The sequence below is a fragment of the Tupaia chinensis genome, unplaced genomic scaffold (genome assembly GCF_000334495.1).
Source record: "Tupaia chinensis unplaced genomic scaffold, TupChi_1.0 Scaffold144276_1, whole genome shotgun sequence".
Lineage (NCBI taxonomy): Eukaryota > Metazoa > Chordata > Mammalia > Scandentia > Tupaiidae > Tupaia > Tupaia belangeri.
The window spans coordinates 4,665,617-4,686,642 of NW_006204133.1; the positions used below are offsets into that span (position 1 = coordinate 4,665,617).

Genomic DNA, 21,026 nt, shown 5'->3' on the forward strand with positions numbered 1-21,026 from the left:
ACATGAGCTGTGAATGGAATTTCAGGCTTTAAGTAGAAGGTGGACATGAGCTGTGAATGGAATTCATGTCTAAACTTGGGTTCCACCTGCAAAATAATCTCATTATTTTCATGCAAATATTTTCAAATCTGAAAAAATTTAAAACGAACAATTCTTGTCCCAAGCATTCTGTGTAAAAAAAAGGGAATATTCACCCTATATTTAACCCCAGACGTCACAGAGATCACAATTCTGTCACGTGTTCCTGGCTGCATCCCAAGCATTCACAGCTGCATGTTTTAGTCATTTCAGGTGCTATAACAAAAAGCCACCAACGAGTGGCTTATCAACAACAGAAATGTATTGCTCACAGTTTGCAGGTGGAGACAGTCAAGATCAAGGCATATCCACCATCTGGTGAAGGCCTGCCCTCTTATTCACAGATGGCATCTTCTGGCTGCCTTCACGTGGTTGAGGGAGTGAAGAGTCTCTCTGGGGCCTCTTGCTCTCACGTAATATGTATGTAATATATATGCCAGAGGGCACATGCAGTCTGTAGAGAGAAAGAGAAAAAGCATCCCCAATAGGGCATGATTACATCACAATCCTCTTTACTATATTTCTACATCTCTTTAGGATTTGGGGCACACAGTCACATGAAACCATGGTATATTTCAAACTGCCAAGACAGAATTCAAATTGCAGTTGGCCGTCAGTGATCCAATTCCCTTATCCACTGTGCAATTGAGCCAGCTCTCTCTCTGGGACTTCTTTCATAAGGGAATTAATTCCATTCATGAATGCTCTGCCTTCACAACCTTATCACCTCCCAGAGGACTCACTTCCTACTGCAATCACCTTGGAGGTGCGGTTGTAACATTTGAATTAGGGGGGTATAGACATTCAGACCACAAGGTAGGAGGATGGCTGCAGTGCTGCTCAGCTCCAGGACCTCATCTCATGGGGGAGAAGCCACCAGGCACACAGTGGTCCTCATTCACTGGGTCCCTGTGGACATCTTCCCACATCTGTCATGGCTCTGCTAGGAAGGTGGTATGTACCAAGTCTTATCATCTCCTTCAGAACATCCCTCCTCTAAGCACTCAGAGTGATTTCAGAGCAAGAAGCAAATCCTGGAGGCGAAGATCAAGCCTGGCCTGCAGTTGCCCTGGAAGGCTGGCAGGTAACCATCTATGGAGCCTCCCACCCCCACCTTCAGGCCAGGGGATTGACCTTGCATTTCACTCCCAAGATCTGTGCAGTGGGTGGAGAGTCTATCATTCTAGAGTAGCTCAGAGAACTGAAATGCTTCATAATCCATAGGAAAATGCTTGGAAATGTCAGAAGACTGGCAGCCAGTTCGGCTTGACACAGGACCCTGCTGATTTCCCTGTCTGCATCTCCCATTCCTCTGGGGTCTTTTATCCGCTCAGGCCCCTGAACTTGAAGCAAATGGAGTTTATTCCAACCCTCTACCAGAGGGTAGTTGGTTTTTCCATTATCAGCTCAAGTGTTCTTTTTAGTTACCTGACTTACTTCTTGGACATTCTGAGGTTAGTTTTGGGTTCAGCATTCAATACTCCCAATGAGGAAGGTAGAGGTGTTGGTGGTGCTGTCTTATAGACAAGAAAACCAGCTGAGGCAGGAAAGTGCCAGATCTTTTAGGTAGATTGTAAGGCCCTAGACTAGGCTGACAGACAGGAGGTAGCTGGCTGTGACAATGTAAGAGAGGGTCAGGGTGCCTGGTGCTTCAGCATGGTGGGGAGTGTTGTGTGTAGGAACACCAGGCAGTTACAGAGGATTTGGGCTCATTCTCCAAAGGGTTTTAACCTGGGTGTGAAGATCATATTTGGTTGTGTCCTTTAGGGCAGAAATCTGATGTTTTCTCATAGGTTGTTGATACTGCAATTCTAACTCTTCAAACACTGACCTGCTTGCTGTACACATTTCTAACTCCCACAAACTATGAGATATAAAACCAGCCTAGGGTAGAAATGTGAGTGAGCCCCTTGAGATCACCCAGCAGCTCATGGCTTGTCCCTGGCTGCCCAGCTTCACAGATCGCCCAGTTGAAATACACGTCTAAGCACTATGACAAAGTTCCCCAAGTCCAATGGTTTCAACATCTCCTTCAGGCCCCTGTTGCAGCAGAGGGGAACATCTCCCCTGACCAATTGACACAGGTCGGGCTCCTCCCTCCATCGTCTTGCTCACTCTCCTCATGGCTGATAGAACCAACTACAATTCGGTCTCAAGGCAGACCACTGGTCAGCTCATCCTCTTTCTCCAGGCTATCAATTGCACTGAAGTAGTCAGACACTAACTCTAGTGTCTGGCATAGACTAGCCTCTATGTATATCTTTAGTAGATAAATACCAAGGTCCCTACACTGAGTAAATCTGGATAAAATAAAGAAACCTGGTGTTTCAGGCTCCTTGGCTTCAAAGAGAGTAAAACTAGCTTTGTAAAGACTTGGAATTTCTGAAAAAAAGTCTGCAAACCCTATGTACATCTATTTGCAAATAGTTGATTATGGTCCACAGCTATCCCGTGGGTCTTCCCCTAAGGATGCTACTAGCTTTTGCTGTCCCCTAGCCTCCTTGTTAAGAAAGTCCAGTCACCAACCTGGTTGTCCTGGTGAAAAGCCTGTTCCAGGAGGGCAAGTGGCTGTCCCCATTCCAGGGGTTGGAGTCCACGGTGAACCACACAGTTGGCTCAGAAGCCAAGTTCTCCCCAGCACATGTCTGCCTCTGGAGGAACTGTCCTCAGGCGTCTGGCTGAGCACCTGGGGAAGGGTAGCAAGAACAGACAAGGCAAACCCAATTTATTCAAATATTGGACCTTCATGCTTCATCTAAGGGGCCTCTTGAATTCTACTTTGTGTAAGAGTCATATCTATCTTTAGACAGATGTGTGTGTGTATCTGTGTGTGTGTGTATATCTCAATACAAAGATGGGAATTACCTACCTGTCTATGTCCCAAATAACTAGCAGTAGGCAGTGAATGGACATTCCATGGGCTTCAATTTCTGCCCTAAAGGAAGTAATAAAGGTGTTGAGGTCAGAGCAGTGGCCAGATAGGGCTTGGGCTCAGGGTCTGCAGATGGGACTGGCAGAGGCACAGCTGCAGGAGAAAGGCACCTGTTGCCTTTGCAAAATGAGATGGTACCATATCACTCAGGGCCGAAGGTCAGTGCCGGGACTGTGCACTGCATGCCTGAATGGGGATGAGGGCGAGGAGTCTGGCCTGCCTTGCAGCCAGGGCCTCCGTTCACTGTGCATTCACACACTCGAGGGCCATTTCTACTTCAGATCGGTATCTTCTTGTCTGAGGAGTTCTCTACAACAGCTCTTTGATTATCTAGTGTCTTTTTGTTCTCTTGTCTCCCCTTCAGAAATCCCAGCTCTGTGGATGCTGGCTCTTCTGGCCCCATTGCTGGCTGGTGCGGCTGTGAGCTCACGGGCAGGGCCAAAACTTGACTCTCACTCCCTCACCTCTACCTTCTACCAACCCCAAGGGCTGGAGGGTGCTTCTGAATGAAGCTGAGGGCTGCATGAGAAGGGGTACAGCAGGCTACCCCGAGTCTCCTCCTGAGCTTTTCTGACCCCTGAGGTGTAGTGAACTGAGCACTTCATGCACCCAGGGTCACTGCCTTGGTTGTCACACCTCTGGTGGTGACCATGGCAACCATGTAGCTTGAGAAAGGCCAGCTGAAGTTCCCACTATCCCCTTGGGTCAGGGAGAAAACTATGATGGATCAACCAGCTGCCCTGTCCCTGCATGGGGAGGACAGAGAGTAAGCGACTCTCTGTGCAAGTGCACTGCACACCTGGCACGCACGCACGCACTCATATCTACCTACTCACACAGTCACACTCACACTCACATGCTCACACAAATGTGCTCACATATCACACTCTCACACTCACACACACATTTTACATACACAATCTCTCACCCAGTCACATATACACACTCATACCCACAAAGGAGACGTCCCCCACTGCATGGAAAATGTGGCAACAGCAATGTCTGCCTTGAGGTTCCTTCAGCCCTCTACCATGTCTCAAATATGGTCTTTATTTCCTGGGGACCTTCTGATGCACAAACACACAGGCCTGTGACAATGACTCCAAAACCTAGGGACACCTGCCAGAGCTTGGGCTGGAGTGGGAAGGACCACGGGCCATGGAGCCACCTGCAGGATGCTGCTTCCAGGACCAGACACAGGCTCCCTTCCCCCAGCACATAGCCCTGCCCACTCCTGGTCCTTCTTCCCAGATCAGTCACGACCCCAGAACCTGAGAGCCAGGAAGGAGAAGCACCTGAGTGAACAGGGGTGCAGGTACCAGCACACAGACAGGACACCTATTGTTACTCCAGGGCTCAGGAGGTGGGGTCTCAGAGGTGATGGGCCAGGTCACGGAGTGCCTGTGGTAGGGTAAGGACCCTAATTTCACTGCATTAGAGCTGGAAAGAGAGCTGGAAAGACTTCAGAGGTCCCCACAACTATGGCCTCTATGTAAAACCCATAGCCAGTGGCCAGGAGGAGGCTCCTGGGAAATCCCAGAGAGAGATGGTGGTGGCTTGAAATGGACCGAGGGCTCAAGCCCTGATGTCAGTCCCTGCTGGCTCAGGCCACGTGCGACTTGAAGGTCATGGCTACAACAGTTGGAATGGGGCAGGGATGGGTATACTTTTCCTTTGAATTAAAATTTACCTCCATGTTTATATCACTTTCAAAGAACAATTTTCAGAAAAATAAATGTTAAGCAGAACTCAAATCAGTATTCTAGGACTTCTTTTTTTTAATCTATATTTTTATATCTTGGTTTTATTGTGGTTTTATTTCATTCCCCAAATATGTTACCACAGGGGAGCATTCAGGGAACTCAGTAATTATGAGGGCTCTCTGTTTTAAAGTCTTCTCCAGCCACTAGGGAGCAGGATTAAAACTAAAAGAACTGGCAAAGAGCCACAGGCCATGGAACCACCCAAAGGATGCCCAGAGGTGGGGCCTTCTCTGTGCACTGAGAGACGCCTATCTTTGGTTGCCATGGAAACATCAAGATGCTGAGATAGAGCGTGATGGGGCTGTGAATGCCAACCTCCTGCTGGTTCCACATGGGCACTCATAGTGTGTGGATCCCTCTGTCCTGCAGGGGCTGAGATCACAGCATGTCACCATGATCCCAGGTCCCAGACCCCCACCTCTCCCTAAAGCCAGGCCGCCAAGGCAGATTTAGTGCTGTGAGAATGTAGAGAGGAAGCTGCCAGACATCTGCTGCCTTCATGACCCAGGGGATGGCTCCCCACGGCCGGGAAGACCACTCACATCATTGCTGCCAGGCTGAATCCTCACGGTTCCATGGCAAAATGGACATGGTTGTCCCTGCTTTATAGATGGGGAAACTGAGCCTTAAAGAACTAAGACTTTGAAGGAACTGAGTAGCCAAAGCAGCCAAAGGAACACCAGAAGCTTTTAGTTGGGACACAGCTGGTCAGCACTCCTTCTCCAAATGAGGGTTCTGTCCCTAGTCCCTCTGAGAAGGCAGAGGCCCAGAGCAAGATAGGGGCAGAGAAGCACTCTGGCCATGGTGAGAGCAGAAGACCCTGATCCTCCTGGCTCCAAGCAGCTCCTGTTCCATTGGGGCCTGAGCCCAGAGAGGGAAGGAACTCCCAGGAGCCTGGAATAGCAGCTACCCAGGCTAAGGTCAGGGCTTCCTACTCTTGAGGCTTGTACCCTGCCTGGAGTGACCTAGGCAGCTACGCAGGCCCAGAGCTGAGGGCCTGGACATGGATGAAGGGAGGTGCCACCTCAGAGGCCAGGGCTGTGTTGATGGCTGTGGCCCTCCTTCATTGCCCTGCAAAATGAGAGCACCTCAACAAACTCAAGGGGAAGCACAGTGTCAATCTGGATGTTCTATAAGGTGAGGCAGGGTGGGTGAGGGTGCTTCTAAGGTGACTCAGGAAAGCAAAGTTGGGGCAAGAACCACCGCATGATTACCATGCTTGTCTCTCACTCTCTCCCTCTCTGTGTCATAGAAAAAATAAAGTAAAATTAACTTAAAGGTACCAGGGGAGTCAGGCACAACAAACCCTTGTTTCTAAGATGAGTGATTTTTAGAAATGCTAGAACAAAGGAATAAAGACATTCAAGTCATTTTTCTGGCAAAATAAAAATGTAAAACAAAGCCATGGATATGGCTTATTGTCAGTGTTTGCAGTTAGTATATGCATTTCCATTGATTTAAAAGTCTTGTCAGAGGAGGAAATAAGCTATGCTCATCTCAGACATGAAATGTATATGTGCTCAAAACACTCCAACACTCCTCTTCAATTCTTATCCTCACCCACCAGCGACCCATTTTTCTTGACACAGATGTTTGCACCAGCAAACATGTTTCACCTCCTCAATGAGCTTTCATCCTCACCTCCTTAATCTCCAGGTCACTTCCCAACCAATAGCGTGGGTGACAAAGCCAAGTGTCTTCTAACTGATTCTGGCTTGGTGGGGCCAGGTGTCAAGTGCAATCCCTCTCAGGCCTCTCTAGCATGGTGTTGGCCATTCCTGTGATGTGCAGGACCCTGAGCTAGTCCAAGCTGGGAAATCTGACCCAGAGAGAACCATGGGGCTGTGAAAGTGCTGTTTAGGACCCATCCTGACTTAACAACTAGAGAGAAAGTATCTCTCTAGTTGTTAACACATGTCCTCACCTTTAGCTTCTATGTCCTTCAACTCAAAAAGAGAGTCTTTCTACCTTTTACATCTTCATGCAACCACCACACAGCAGATAATCATGTTTAACTAAAACTGTGCTATCCAATTCAGTAGACACTAGCCTACTAATTAATTTAAATTTTATCATTTTAATTTTTATTGTTTAAAGTTTATTTCTTCTGTGAGAGAGAGAGAGAGGGGGAGAGACAGAGTCACCTCCAACAGGGTCTTTATGCCACAATCTACCTCCAGCCTTAGCCAGCCTAGATCTGAGGCAGGAGCACTGTGACAGTGAGATGCTTTCAGGAAGGAGAGAAGAAAGAGAAAGACAAAAAAAGAAGAAAAAAAAAAGAAACAGAAAAAGAGAAAGCAAGCAAGCCTGAGTGTTTCCTCCTTTGCTACCAGCAGGAAATTCAAATCACATAAGCCCTGGCCTAGATGCAGGAATCACACCCCACCCTATCCAACATCCTAACCACCACAAACCCCCAAGTGTTTGCTTTTCTTGTTCTCTCAAGATATTTTTTCCCTACCTGTCCTAACTTCCCCAGGAAGCCTCATTATGTGAACAGCAAACCTTTCCTACCAACACGATATGTGTGGATGTGGCAACATCGATTTCAACATCTGATCCAGTTTGGAGTGGAATTCTATCCACTGTCTGGCCTCTGGGGCTGGCCATGACATCTCTCCACATTCTATTTCCTCTGAAATGCTAAAAGTCTTCAAAAAGTTCATGGAAAATTGATATTACAAAAAACTATGCATGAATTTAAAAAAATTTTTTACAACAAAATAAACTTGTAATTTAATTCCATTTTTGAATGAATTTTTGAAGTACTCGTGTGTGTGTGTGTGTGTGCATATGTGTATACAAATTTATATAATGTAAGTTAGCTCCTCTCATTCTTCAATTCTTTTTATTTCTTTTTAATCTCTCTGTGTATCATTCTTGATCATTTCCTCAGCTCTCCTCATTTAAAAATTCTCTCTTCAGATATCTCAGTTAACTTGCCTCACATGTTTATTGTGTTTTTTAAATTATATTTTTACTTCAAGCATCCACATATGCCTGACTAATATTATAGACATTCTTTTCTGATTTTTGAAATTTGTATGTCTTTATTTTAAGCATTCATTTTACACTCAATAATTTAATGAGCTGAAGTTCCTGATGGTTTAATCTTGCTCTTTGCTATTTAAAGCTACTGGGACACCCTTTTGTCCTTAAATAGAATTCTCCAAATCCAAACGGTATGATTTAGATAAGTAGCATATATTAGAGAAAAAAATTTAATGGTTAATGTGAATCAAAGGGAGATCTTAGATTAAAAAAAAAAGAAGTCCTTTAAAATCTCTGAATTTCACCAGAGATTTTACTTTTAAAATAACTTCTTTTTATAATTATTTATTTATATATTTTTAGGTTCTTGCCATAGGGTACATGTGCTCACTGGAGAGAGACAGAAAGACGAACAGAGGGAAAGTAAAAAGTTACCCCTTGGGAAGATGACCACGACAATCCCTTCTCTATTCTCTTCTGATTTTGGGCATGCGCACATATGTGCCAAGCATGAGTTTTAAGCCACAGGGTCAGGTGCTCAAACTGTGGTCGGCCATTTGTGAGTCTATTGTCTTAACCACCATGCCACCTACTAGCCCTAAAATAACCTTTAAAGATAGTATTTATTGGGACCAGCAGATGGTGTAATGGTTATGTCACTGGACTCCCACATGGTCGACCATGGTTTGAGTCCCTGACGCTGTGGCTTAAAACTCATGCCAGACATGTGTGCATGCATGCCCAAGATTCCAAGAAGAGAATGGAAGAGAAGGGAGTATGGTACGGCCATCCCCCTGTGGGGTGATTTCTTGCTTTTGTCTTTATCTCTTTTTGGTGAGCGCATGCGCCCTATAGCAAAAATCTCTCTTGAAAATATATTTATGAGCTAGACAGATAGAGACAAAGAGAGAGAGACAACACCCAATAGGGTCTTGGCACCATGATCCACCCCCAACCTCAGCCAGCCCTGAATCATGAGCACATGCATGCTCACATACTCAGGTGTTAGGGTAGGGCAGTCTCAGGATATAAACTTGGAACCTTCTCATGTGGCTCAACCTCATAGAGCATTGTGTTTTACTGCTGCACCACAGAGGTGAGACATGATCATGAGATAAACAACTGTACATCAGTGGCAGGTGAACACTATCAAGACCAAGAGAGCAGGTCAGGAGTGGCATGGATGTGGGCGGCTGCTATTTTAGAGCCATTGAGACAACTACTCTGGGGAGAAATCTGAGCAGAGAACTCAAAAGAAGTGAGGAAGTGACCCACACTGAGATCTGGGGCCAGATTTTTATGCAGAAGAAAGAGCAAATATGAAATCTGGGGCAGAATCCATGCCTGGTGTGTTCACAAGCCAGCAAGAAGCCACTGTGGTTGGAGCAAAAAAAAAAAAAAAGAGACTCTTGTCATTTGATGCAAAGTGGAAGAATGCAGAAGATTTAGTGCAAAGTGAAAGTAAGCCATGCTGTGAAAGACAAACACTGTATACCCCCACTCAATATATATCAAATGTCTGCACTCTATGGTAGAAACAGAAAGATCTAAAGATATAATAGTAGGGAAGACAAGTGTAGCTACCAGAAACTTTATGGGAAGGGACTTGATAGTTGAGGAGTGGGGCAGGAAGGGCTCAGGGAAGAAACAGTCAAAAGACACAAGAATGTAAAGTTCTCTGTTGAAATGATATATATGGTAATATGTTTGATTTGATTGTCATATATTGCATGCATACCTTGAAAAACATATTGTGTTCTATAGAGATGTATACTGATTGAATGTAAATAATAAATTTTAAAAAGTTTTGCAAAAACGTTAAAAATGATAGGGAGAGTGATGGGACATTGGGCAGGGGCCAGAGAGCATACTAAGACTCTGGAGTTTATTCTAAATGAGATAAGAAGCCACAGAAAGGTTGAGAAAATGATATGATATAACACCACAATTGAACAAGTCCCTCTTCCTTCTGGGGAGATCTGATTAAGTAAAAGCAGGGATAGAGATCTGCTAGGACATTGCAGAGTCCAGGAAAGGATGAAGGTGGCTTGACTGGGATGGGAGGGATGAAGGACTGGAAAAGGATGGCTGAATTTAATCATACATGGAGGGTGAGGGAAACTTAGGCATGGGGTTGAGCCTAGTGCTACCAGGATGGGAACATGGTGAGAGGGAGCCTATGAGGGTTGAAGTACCCAAAGTTCTGTGTCTGTCAGGTAAATCAACACACCTCACATTCATTAAGGTAGGCTGTTGGACTTACAAATCTGGAGTACAGAGGAGAATCTAAAGGTTAAGTTTTCATTTCCAAAGCGTTTAGCATATATATGGCATTTTTAGCCATAAGACCTGCTGAGATCACCGAAGAAGAGAGTATGGATAGAGAAGAGGGTTGAGAATTGAACCATAATGAAACCTCAAGTTTGAAGAGAAGAATCTAGCCAAGGGAGCAAAGGAGAAGCCAGTGAGGTGGGAGAATTAAAGTGTGATGTCTGGGTAGCCACTCAAAGAAAAGGTCTCAAGTCTACTGAGAGTAGAAGAAGATGTACATGGAGAATGTATTATGAAATTTCTCATTGTGGAGGTCAAGGGTGACCTCAAAAAAAGCCTATTCAATGGATGAGTAAAAGTCTGACTCAAGGGAGTTGAATAGAATGGGCGGTAGTGTGTGGAGATAATGAGTTTAGGGGCTCTTACAGCAATGTGTTTGTAGCTGGAGAGGAATGTGGGGTCGAGCAAGAGTTGTCTTTAACACTGGAGCTATTTCAGTATGTTCTTATGTCGATAAGAACAATCCACTAGAGAGAGAAAATCTACAGTGTGCACAAGAGCAGGAAGAGGAATATTTGCTGGAATTAGGTCCAATTGTGGACAACAGAGGGAAGCACCAGTGCATAAGGGGGTGCAGCTCTTCCTCAAGAACACGGAAGGACAATAACAAGCCTGGAAGACAGCTGAGTCCATAGGTTCAAGTACACGTGGAGTTTGCAGTGCAAGCATGGAGAGTTCTCTTTCTGATTGCGTCTCTTTTCTTGATGTTATAAAATTCAAGATCATCTCCTGAGTGTGGTGAGAGGGAGAAGGCAATCAGCCTGAGAAAAAAGGGGTAGATATTGAATCGCTCTCTATGATGAACAGTGAGATGGTGGATACTCCGCCATTTATGATTATTGTTGAATCTAGGAAAGCTTGCATTTTATTCATGAGTGTACTTTGCCAATGTTCTCAATTTTGAATGTTTTGGCAATACAAAGAGTCTTCAACAAATTTACAGAAAATGCATATTATCCAAAAAACTACACATGGATTTCCATTTTTTTTTTTGCACCAAAATAAACTTGTACTTGATTCACTTTTTCCACAAACGTTTTCAAGTTCCCTTGTATAACTCCCTTTTAAGTGTGTGAATTTTTGCCTTGTTATATCTATTTTAATTGAACAAAATGATGACAATGACCTTGTTACTGTGTGTCATGAGCGAGTGGCATTTCCCAATTTTGACATCTAGAAGCTGAGATAGCATGTCTTTTGGGACTATCAATATCAGTGCCTTTGAGCTGTTATCTGAGACACATCTCACTGTGACTCAACTCTTTGCAAGTGTCCATTAGATAAGACAGTGGCTGCCCAAGGCCTTGTCTGAGTGGATGGTCTCTGGACCTCATCAGTGAGGACTTGAAGACATTCTAGATCCAGTCAAGTATCACCTTGCAAGTGCTAGCCTCCTAGACCTGGCTGCAGATTTCCCCTGTGGATGCAGAGTTTGGTTCATCACTAGCATCTTGTGTTTGTGTAGTTTCTTCCATTCTTTTTTTTTCTCCTTACTTGACATGTATTTGCCTATTCTCTGCTTATGTGTGCTTTGCAATAGACCGATTCATTTGGGAACTCTCTTTGCTCCATTTGGCTTGTTGATTGGTTGAGGTGTAAAGAAATTGCCCAGTCACTGAGAGGTTAAACTGTTGCCAGGTACTAAAGAACTATATCATCTTTGTTGGTACAGTATGACAGAGGGAGAATGAATAGAGCAGGGAATGGTAGTTTGAGGAGTCTGCTGAACATGTGTGATCATAAATTTAAAGCAGCACCAATCAGATTGGCCGTGTGTGTTTCTATGACCATATTTAGCTGCACCAATGCAGGTGCCCATTAAAGTGGGCAAGGGATTGGGATGAGATGGTACTGGGATACAATGTTCAGGCTGTGAGGGAGCAATGGAGTAGGGTCCTGAAATGTGATCCTTAGAGCTGGCGGGGCATGAGAAACAGTGAGAAGGGCAGGCTGATGGAATAAAATAGTTGGGAATAGTGATAATAGAGGGTAAGATAAGAGCTGGGAAAGAAAGCCTTTTGGACTTATCGCGGATATCCATCTACAGCTGAGGATAGTGGCAATAAAAACCTTTTCCATATGTTAATTCTTACATACAAGTTGAGATCCCTATTTGCTTGAAGTAGTTGTGTTGTGTTGACTTCACACACAACTGTCTCTGTGTGTCACAGAAAGGAGATCATACAAGGGGGGCAGTCATTCACTGGGAGGAAGACTGTGCCAAAACAGGGATCCTGTGCCGTGTATATACACTTCTCTTAGTATTTTCTTACAAATTAAGTAATGTTCGTTTTGTTGACCCTAGGATTGGTGAAGTTGATTTTTAATATGCCTGTTTGGCCAGATAGAGCTGAGGCAGTGGTTTCCCAGAAGAGCAGGGACAGCCCCACTATTCACCTTGGAAGTGAGTAAGGACTTTCTGGTTACACAGTGATCAGGTGGTAAGGGGAGTATGTTGGCATTTGCAGGTGGAGGTGCCTATACGTCCTGTAAGGCACAGGATTTTCACATATGTAGAAAACCTGCTTACATTCAAGCATGTATTTTATCTAGTTTTAACTGATTTTTTCTAGGACTACATCACACTTTCTAGGAACACAACAACTTTCTTTTACAAGAAGAAGAAATCATACTTCGATTGAAATTTTACCAAGTTGTTTACTATTTTAGAAAATCAAGTTTCTCTCTCTGTGATATTTCAGTTACCAAGGCAACATACACTATTAGTCTATTGGTATCAGTTGTATTCAAAGTTATTCTACTTTTATATAGATATAGTCATTTAGCTCTTATTTCAAATTGTTAGAATTTTTTTTTAAAAAATGAATATTTTTATTAGAAATAGGTTCAATCACCTGATTACCTGATTACATATTCTAGTGTAATTGTGCTGAAGAATTTTTTTTTTCATTTCTTTTTTCTTTCTTTCTTTCTTTTTTTTTCAATAGGACACATTGGCTTGCTGGAGAGAGACAGAAATAGAAAGAGAGAAAATGAGAAATCACTCCCCTCCCCAGGAAGGATGGACATGTTGAAATCCCTTCTCTTCCATTCTCCTCTTGGGATTTTGGGCACGCATGCACACATGCCCAGTGTGATTTTCAAGCTGCCAGGAATTGAACTGCAGTCACCCATGTAGGAGTCCAGCAGTCTTAACTACCACTCTACCTGCTGCCCCTGTGCTGAAGGATTTATAAATTGAAAATATATTATTCTACTTTATAGTTAAGGTATTATATTGATTTTTTAGAAATCATTCTGCTTGTAATTATATCTATAGTCTCCATTTCAGAATATTTGAGAGCGCATTCATAATATTTGCTACCCGAGGGGTATGGGGTGGTGGAGTTGAGATCCACTGTGTGAAAGGAAAACCAGTAAAGAGGTTATTGCCATGCCTGGGCTGAGGTGGCAGAATGTTGTGGGAGTTCATTGGCAGAGAGATCCCAAGTGTGTGATTTGCAGCAAAAGAGAGTCTCGCACAGGGAAGACGCCAAAAACGATGGGTAAGAGAGAGAAATGTAGAGATGGAGAGGTCAAGAAAACCATGATCACAGAGAGAGGTGATTGTTACCACCTACAGTTTCTTGAAAAGTTACTTAAGGGCTTTCAACTATTTAAAAGTCACTGAGAAGCCATTGACAGGCTTAAGCAGGAGAGTGGTCGAATTTTTACGTTAGAAAGAGTTCATCAGGTGGAACAGATTGGAGGAAAGGGGACAATAGTGGTTTCAGAGGTGGAAGGCTGTAAAGGAACCTAGGAGTGACTTTATAATGATTTGGATTAGAGTATAGGCAGTAGAAATTATGAGATGTGCAAGGAGGTGTCTCGGTCCATTTGGGTTTCAATAAAATATCATAAAAAAATGGCTTAGAAGTAACAGATATTATTTCTTGGAACTTTTGAGGCCTGATGGCTTAGAAGTAACAGATATTATTTCTCGGAACTTTTGAGGCTAGAAGTCCAAGGTCAAAATGCCAGCAGATTTACTCACTTTCTGATTCATAAATGGCTGTCCTTTCACTTTAACATCACATGGCAGAAGGGGCAGGGGGTCTCACTCAGCTATAAGCACTAATCCTGCTCATGAGGCTCATAACCTAATCACCCTCCAAAGCTCCTGCATCCTAAAGACTATCACTTTGGGGGTTAGGATTTTGTTTTTATAATTTGCCAGTTGGTGTGTGCTCTCACTGGAGAGAGACAAAGAAAGAGAGAGAGGGAGAGAAAGAAATGAGAAAGCATTCCCCCAGGAGATGGTCATGCCACAATCCCTTCTCCTCCATTTCTCCCTCCTTATGAGATTTTGGGCATATATGCATGCATGCTCTGGAATTAAAAACACAAAATTGGCTATGCAGGATCCAGTTGACTTAACCACTATGCCACTTCTGGTCCAGGACTTTAACATATGAATTTGGGGTAGATATAAACAGTGAGACCATAGGAGAGGAACTCCAGAAAGACTCAGGAGGGGGAATAAATAAGACTTGGTGATTTCTGTGAGAGAAATCCTGCAACCTGCATCTCTAATTCAGATTATGTATCAATACTGCATTCTTGGCATTTGAATAGATACACAAAATTGAAAGTCTAGAAATTAGCCCTCAAATTTATAATCAATTCCCTTTTTTTTTTTTGACAGGGGCACCAAAGCAATTCAAAAGAGGATAGAATTTTCAACAAATGATGCTGAGACAACTGGATATCCACATATGTAAGAATTAATGTTGGCTTCTACTTCACACAAAGAACAAAAAATTTAAAGTAGATCATAGGCCTAAATGTAAGACCTTCAAACCATAAAACACTTAGAAGAAAACATATATGTAAATATTCCTGACCTTGGATTAGGCAAGAGTTTTAGCACATATAACACAAGCGACAGCAACAACAAAATCAAAAGATTTTGTACTTCAAAGGCTACTATTGAGAAAGTGAAAGACAACTCACATAATGGCAAAAAAAAATTGTAAAGTATGTATTAGACAAGGAACTCATATTTAGAATTTATTTTTAAAAATTTTATAATTCAGCAATAAAAAAATCCAATTTAAAAATAAGTACAGAATTTCAAAAGACATTCTTCCATTCTTCTTTTTTTTTGGAGAGGTTTTTGCTATAGGGCGCATGATCAGCCATGTGGGTATTCAGAGCCTTAACCACCATGCCACCTGCTGGCCACTAACATTCCCCTTTTAACCACTGTCTCCCAACTGAATCTTTATTTACTTATTTTAAATTAGAGGTTTTTGCCTGAGGGTGCGTGTGCTCTCACAGGAGAGAGACAGACAGTGAGAGGGAAAATGAGAAATCATCTCCTGGGGGGATGGCCATACTGCAATCCCTTCTCCTCTGTTCTCCTCCTGGGATCTTGGGCACACACACACAGACACATGTCCAGCATGATTTTCAAGTCACTGGGTCTGGGACTTGCACTGCACTCGACCATGTGGGAGTCCAGCGATGTAAAGGCTATGCCATCTGCTGGCTCCCACCCAACTGAATCTTCACATACAGGCCTTTAGTTAGAAAGTAATAAAATTTTAAGACCAGGTTATGATGTGACTCCACTCAGCTGTTTTCCTTGGGAGAAGGCTCCTGGCTAATAACACTATTTCTGTACTCAGGAGCCCACAAGGCAAGGCTTCCCAGTCACCAAGCTCTACCACCAGCTGCAGCAGCATTGCCAGCACTTTATGCAAGAGTCATTAACATGAGTAATGTTGCTTAGAAAATTGCTTTTTCAGGTCCGGCCATGATAGTGTGCACTGGTTGGCACTGCTACCCAGCGGGCTGAAGCTACATAGGAGGCAGGTCTTATTCCTGGCCCACCACACTGGAGGTTGAGGCAGAAAGATTGCAACATAGTGAGACTTTGTAGCAAAAGAAAGGAAGGAAGGTAGAAAGAAGAAAACTGTAAAGGAGAGGTGCAGGTCCTATGTAGTCCCACATAGCAGGAGAGTCCTAGTGAAGCATGAATCACATGTTTGTGATAGCTGAACTAAATGGAAAATTTAAGAAAGCCACCATTGTGTAGAACTTTGAAATTTGCCTCCCTCTCCATTTTATTAAATACAGTCATCATTCAGGATGGGTCATAAACACCTACTTCAGAAGAGAGAAGAGGAATGAGCAGGCACTGATGGAAAGGCAGGTGGGCCAACCCAAATCTTCCATCTTTGCAGTGACCAAATGTGTGCAAAAATATCAAGAAAACTGGACATTGGGAACCAGCAGTTAGCATAATGGCTATGTCGCTGGACTCCCATGTAGTCGACCACGTTTCACGTCCTGGACCCGGTGGCTTAAAACTCACTCTGGGCGCGTGTGCGTGCGTGCCCAAGATCCCGAGAGGAGAAGGGATTGCGGCATGACCATCCCCTCTGGGGGGTGATTTCTCACTTTCTATCTCTCTGTCTCTCTCTGTCTGGCGAGCGCATGTGCCCTATAGCAAAAAAAAACTCTCAAAAAAAAGAAAAAAGAAAACTGGACATGGTGAAACTGCCAAAAATAGAGACAGAAGCAAAATCTGGTGAAAGCCATCCCAAAGTTTTGCAGAAGAAAAAGGAAAAAGGTGAATTAGTGGAAATGGAGTTACAAGTAATAAAGTGGTCTCTAATTAACTGGAGACTCACTAAGGTTAAGAAAAAGCTGCATTGGGGATCTATGTACTGATACACATTTATATGGTTTGTGGTTATTTTCGTGATCATTGTTGCTGGCTGTCCCACAGCAGAAACAACTTGTAGGAATAGCACTACCGACCACCCATCCAGTGATGTGGCATGAAGTTGCGAGCCAGAGATCACGTAATATGAATGTACCCAAGCATGCTGCCCTTGAGGAATCTGGGTAGTTCTAGAAGAAACAGGGCTTGACTTGCACAAGTGAGAAGTTAGTCTATGGTATCATGCATACCTGTCAATCAACTAATGTGAATGTTATTTTTCTGGAGTTTGAGCTGTTTGTGGTATTTGTCAGCTTTCTAAATTGGTAATTTGTAATTGTTTCTTTTTCAGTGTAAATAAACATGCACTTTCATGCCTAATTTTATATTCACAATTGTGTACGGTTTGTTTGAAGAGGGCATCCAACATGAATAGCCCTACAAAACTGAACCAATGCCTAAATAAATTTATCAGAGGATATTCATTTTCATCCCTGTCAACTTCATCCCCTCCCCATACTTAGCCATTTCCATTAGTTTGTGGTTTCTTCTTCCTGTGATTCTTTTTGCAAAGTCAAGCAAATATGAATATACACATAAATGTATTTTTACTTAACCTTTTGTTTTACATCAAAAGTTGCATACTTTTATAGATTATTACTATGGACACACACACAAAAAAAGCAATTGAATTGATCTTTTTTCTCATTTGATTTCTTCTGGATTTTGAGTAATAGTCATCTGAAACTTTTCCATTTCCAGGTTATAATGGAATTATCTCATGTTTTCTTCTAGTATTTTTACTTTTTACTTTTTACTCTGATAAACACTGTGAAGTATATATCCAATTTTATCTATTTCCAAATGTCTATCCAATTGTGACATCATTTATCAAAACGTCTTAACTCCACCTCTCTGTACCCTGAGATGCAATTTTAAATATAGAGTAATGTTTAAATGCATCTGGTTCAGGCTAGCTGGTGGCACAGTGGTTAAGCACTAGATCTTACATGGCTGACTGTGAGATCATGGCAGTTACGGTCCTGGACCTGGTAGCTTAAAAAAACAAACTGGGTGGGTGTGAGTGCATACCCAAAATCCTGAAAGAGGAAATGGAGGACAAGGGATTAAGTAAAGAATGATCATCCCACATGGGAAAATGCAGTCTCATTTTCCTTCCCTCCTTTTCTCTCTTGTGAGTACATATGCCCTCTAGCAAATTTAAAAAAAAAGTATTTGGTTCTATTTCTAAACTTGTCCTGAACTTGCTATGTTGCTCCATTTCTATTTATGAATCAATATCATATTTTTTCACATCTGGGAGGGATTCTCCTCCCCCATTGTCCTATTCTTGTTATTTTATCATAAAAACTTTAGATTCAACCAAGCTAGCCTCAAAAAATAAGTTGAGTTTTAAAATTAAGATTGTGTTAAGTTTTACAAACTAGTGTGGAATTGACATCTCTATTGAGTCATCCTAAGCAAAAATAAAGAATACTTATGTATTTGTTCAAGTTTTTGTTTGTTTGTTTGTTTTTGCATCTTCAGACAGGTCTTATAACTTTCCTCACACAAGTTTGTGCAGTTCTTATTTTTAAAATAATTATTTATTTAATTTTATTATTTTTATTTTTTCATAGGGATCATGCACTCACCAGAAAGATAAAAAGTGACAGAAAGAAAGCAACCAGGTCCAGAGCTTAAACTGCAGTTGGCCATGTGAGAGTCCAGTGCCTTAATCACTATACCACCTGCTGGCCCCTTGTGAAAGGCTTAAGTTTATTTCTATGTGTTTTTATTTTCTGTTATTATAATTGGGATCCATTACATATTCTAGTTTGTTATTACAAATACAGATGTAAGGTTTTTTGTATGTTAATTTTGTATCTTGTAGCTACACTGAATTATTATGTTGTTAGTATACATTTAAGAATTTATTACAGGTTTTTCAGGTATGCTATATCATTATCGTTTGCAAATAGAAATAATTTAGTTTTTCTTTTCCAAATATTATGGCTCTAGCTTTTCCTCCTGAGCCCTACTTATTTCCTCCAGAGACAAGAGGAAGGGAAAAATGGGAGGTCTCTGGGGGCAATGAGAGGGACCGTGATCTGGAGCACGGCAAGAAAGAGTAAGCTAAGACTTTAACAGAAGTGAGAGGAGCACCTTTGCTGCAGAGAAGAGAGGGCAGTGGCTTTGGTTTATCAATCTCTAGAAAGTCATGTGGTGAAGCAGCAACTGGAGCTTGGCTGAGTCTTGCAAACCCCATCTCAGGGAGTAGCCAACTCTGGAGAGGAAGAAATGACAAAACGCCACCCATTCTCCTCCTGTGCAGGACAGAGAAGAAAGCATAGGGTCAAATTTACCCCAAACTAGTCCCAGTCCTGATTTCAGTGGTGAGACAAGAGAAAATTCATTTGTAAATACTTTGCTGCCAGGAAAAATAATAAAACAAATGCTTAGATAGGCCTGCAATTTGGTTGCAATGAGTTAGGGCAATCTTAAGGACTCTTACAAATTATTAAATGAGAGTTCTTTGCTCTCAAGGAATCAAGTGATTCACTTTCTAGCAACAGTATGCACATTAACATTACCTATGGGTGTGTAAGAATTGATGGGTTTCCCCAGCAGGCAGTGGCCCAGCTGAACCCACATAAGACACATTCTGAGTTCCAATACAAGGACCTCCCTGAGAATCGGCGGGGGTGGGAAAAAGGGGGGTTGTACCTGTGTTCCAGAACAGCGGAGACTGGGGATGGACCCAGACCAGGGGCCCTCGTGGGGGTGGCGTGCTCTCCCTTGCTCTCAGAAGAGATAAGTACACTTATTTTTTTCTTAAGTTATCAGTCTCGGGCCTGTCTCCAGGGATTTGTTTGGAGAAGGCTTTCCGGTGATTCCAATAGTAGCCAAGTTTGGGAACCCCGCCTAGACCCCACGCTTGTGTTGAACTCTATTATCCGTGTCCACTTCCTTGCCAGGACACTTCCTTCCACACCAGGGGGAAATACCGCTCTCTTAAACTCACAGTACTTCCTGGGCAGAAGTCCTGGAGCCCAGCCCCTGCCGCTGACAGGTAGACTGGATTTTACCCAATGCCACCTGTGTGCAGGCCACGTGGCTACAATCGTTTGCACCTATGGCGCTCCGGAGGCTCAATCAAGTGGAATGATTTTCATCTGTTTTTGTCTATTTTGATCACGGCCCAAAGAGCCCAGAATGATGTCCAGAACACAGCAGTCTATCAGTAACATGTCTTGTGAATGAAGTGCCTTATCCGATACTGAAACAGTAGAGGTGAATTTAAGGCGATCCCGCAGGTTCTTAATTGTAGTGTCAGATCTTGGAGATGCAGTTCTACTTTGGACTTCATAGTCGAGGAGAGCCGTGACCTCTTTATAGATTTGGGTCGGCTGGCCCAAGCGCCAATTCATTGGGCCCCGCCTGGCCCCAGCGCCTGCGCTCCTCGAGGAACACCTTGCCCTAATAAGGTAGCATCCAGGAACAGCCCTGGGTCGTCGCAGTTCCGCGCCGACAGGCGGTGGGCGTGTCCTGCCTCGCGCATGCGCACAGCTTCCTCGCTGGCTCCTGGGGCAGCGGGCGCAGACTCAGAGCCTTTGCTGCCGCCTCCAAGTGCGCTCCTAGGGGGCGGGGTGAGGTCAGGCTAAGACAAGGGGGCGGGGCTGCGGCTCCGCGCGTGCGCGGAACAGGGCTAGGGGGCGGGGGAACCTGCGGCGAGCTGGCCTGAGCGATTGGAGGCAAGATGCAGGTGGGCGAGGCGTGGAGCTCAGGCCCTGGGGGCTGCGGTCGCTCGCTGGTCCAATTGGGTCCGCGCGCCGAGGGGCGCCGGCCCTGCGGGGAGCGCCGAACGCGGCAGGCACGTGGGAGCCACGCGAGAAAAGGCCTTGCGCAGGCGCATTGCGGGAGGGCTGGGCGTGGTCCCGCTGGGACCCACAGCTGGGCGTCCCCGCCCCGGGTTCCGTGTGCCCTAATCTCTGTCCCTTAGGGATTCCTGTCCTTGAGGTCGGTCCCCGCTGGAGTCTGTGAAGGGCATGCCAGTCCCACCGGACAGAAGTTACACCCTATTAGTACCTTCCTTAATGAACACTTAACAGGTGTGTTAAGGACCCCACTGTGCAGTTAAGGAGCCTGAGGCTGGAGTAGTAGTGGTCCTGCCTGGAAGTTCCCACCGCGTAAAACCCGAAATCTGGCTCCAGTTAAGGCTGAGTGACAGTTTAGTTACCCCCCCCCCAACCCCCCCAGC

At 43.8% G+C, this 21,026-nt stretch overlaps 1 long non-coding RNA gene across 1 annotated transcript; it reads right to left on the minus strand.

Moving 5' to 3' along the window:
- Window positions 1-356: 356 nt before the first annotated feature.
- On the minus strand, window positions 357-20,287 carry LOC114005693 (uncharacterized). The gene is made up of 4 exons (XR_003547536.1): window positions 19,493-20,287; window positions 18,932-19,092; window positions 2,605-2,764; window positions 357-532 (listed from the first exon to the last, which is right to left on the minus strand). It is a non-coding gene; the product is annotated as an uncharacterized LOC114005693 (long non-coding RNA).
- Between the last annotated feature and the right edge of the window lie 739 nt (window positions 20,288-21,026).